This window comes from Dendropsophus ebraccatus, chromosome 9 (genome assembly GCF_027789765.1).
Source record: "Dendropsophus ebraccatus isolate aDenEbr1 chromosome 9, aDenEbr1.pat, whole genome shotgun sequence".
In the NCBI taxonomy this organism is placed as follows: domain Eukaryota; kingdom Metazoa; phylum Chordata; class Amphibia; order Anura; family Hylidae; genus Dendropsophus; species Dendropsophus ebraccatus.
The window spans coordinates 10,889,889-10,891,835 of record NC_091462.1 but is presented as its reverse complement, the minus strand read 5'-3'; positions in this window follow the sequence as shown (position 1 = coordinate 10,891,835).

The following is a 1,947-nucleotide window of genomic DNA, read 5'->3' as shown; positions in this document are numbered from 1 at the left end:
AATTCCCACTTGCTTCCAGTTTGTACGGTGACCCCCATGCTGCAGGATCCAGCGACACCTCAGCAGGAACCCCTGATCTCAGCATCTGCCGGGAGAATCCTGAATCCCATCTATGGTGTGTGGGGTCCGGCTGGAGGGTCCGCTGCCAGCTACTTGGCATTTCAGGCTGGTAATTGGGGCAGAGAAATTGGTATTCACAGCCATAGCAGAATGCCCACAAGGGGCAACACCCATCAGCCACTGAGACCCCCCCCCATTGCAAATATGCATGTCATAACATAGGGTAGTCACGTTGGTACCAGTACTTGTGTTCCAGCTATGAACAAGCTGTCATGTGGCTGTGTACATCAGATTGTGAATATGACATTTGCTGCAGTAGTGTAAGGGTTGGATGGATGAAGCCTTGGTCACATGTTTAACATATAATTAAGGTTTCCCCAGTCCAACCATTTTTTCCCAGAAGGCGTGAACCTAAACCAGTCCTTTACCATGCCAGCTCTGTCCCTGCTGAACAGACCAATCAGACATATATCTTAGTCAGTCTACAGTGTTCCTGTAAGGACTAGAGAGGGTAAAGCCTATAAAAGAGAAGTTTTGCCTCTTTGATGCCTCTGAAGCCAAGTCAGAAGATTTGTAATTTACTTATATATATATATATATGAAAAAAAAAATCTCCAGTCTTCCCTTACTTATTAGCTGCTTTATGTCCTGCAGGAAGTTGTGTATTCTCTCCAGTCTGACACAGTGCTCTCGGCTGCCACCTCTGTCCATGTCGGGAACTGTCCAGAGCAGGACAGGTTTTCTATGGGGATTTGCTGCTGCCCTGGACAGTCCCTGACATGAACAGAGGTGGCAGCAGAGAGCACTGTGTCAAAGAATACACCACTTCCTGCAGGATATACAGCAGCTGATAAGTACTGGAAGACTGAGGATTTTTTAATAGAAATAAATAACAAAACACCAGTGGATTTTATCTGATTTAATTCAAAATGGCTGCAGTGAGCAAATACTCTTTTTTTCTATACTCAAGACTCAGTCTGTGCTGCGGCAGTGAAACAATTGTATTTGTAAAAGTGCCAGTAAAAGTGTTGAAGTTGGTCCAGGAAATCCTGGTGTCCGGAGGTCTCATTCCTGTGATTTGCATCATGTGAACTCTTCCACCGACAAACAACAGCAATCCGCGACCTCCCTATGGTGTAGTATAGAGCAGCTCTCTGTATTGTAGTATGTTCAGTGCAACAGAACAAAGTCATATAAAGTGCCACATAGTAACCTAGATACAGAGGTGCTGAGCGCCTCCATTTAGTCAGGTGACTCTCTATAGCAGTATATAGCCCTGCAAGAGAGAAGAGCCGGCCCATCCCCTGTGCAGGCAGCTGCTTCTCTGTGTATTCTGCTCTACAGGGAGGACCTGACTCTATAGTAAAGCACCAGGAGGCTGGAGGTCTCTAGGGACGCCATGTTTATGTGTGAAGACTATATAGAGGAGACTAAATAAGTATAGTATACAGAACATGGGGGGTGGGCATTGGCAGTGTTTTTCCTACCAGCAAAGTCTATATTCAGAAGACCATGATTACCGGCTGTAGTGAGAGATGGAAAGATCTGAGGATACATTGTAACAAGCAGAATATTCCATATATATACAGTATAATACCAGTACTATTATAACCTGAGGATTGGTGGCTCCCACCTGCCATTCCTGGAGCAGTGTACAATGTGCTCCCCCTAGTGGTGGCTGCAGGTAGACAGATTCCATCATTTTACTTTCTGGTTGGGGGCTCTGTATGATAACATCATAAAGATATATGGGAGATCAATCAGCCCAAAATTTCAGATCCATACATTGAATGATCCCGCATTCCCTCCGGTTTGTGATGTGCCTGTCCTTCATACTGTCTGCATACTCCGCAGAGATCATCATAGTCTCTGAACATGGTGGCTTGT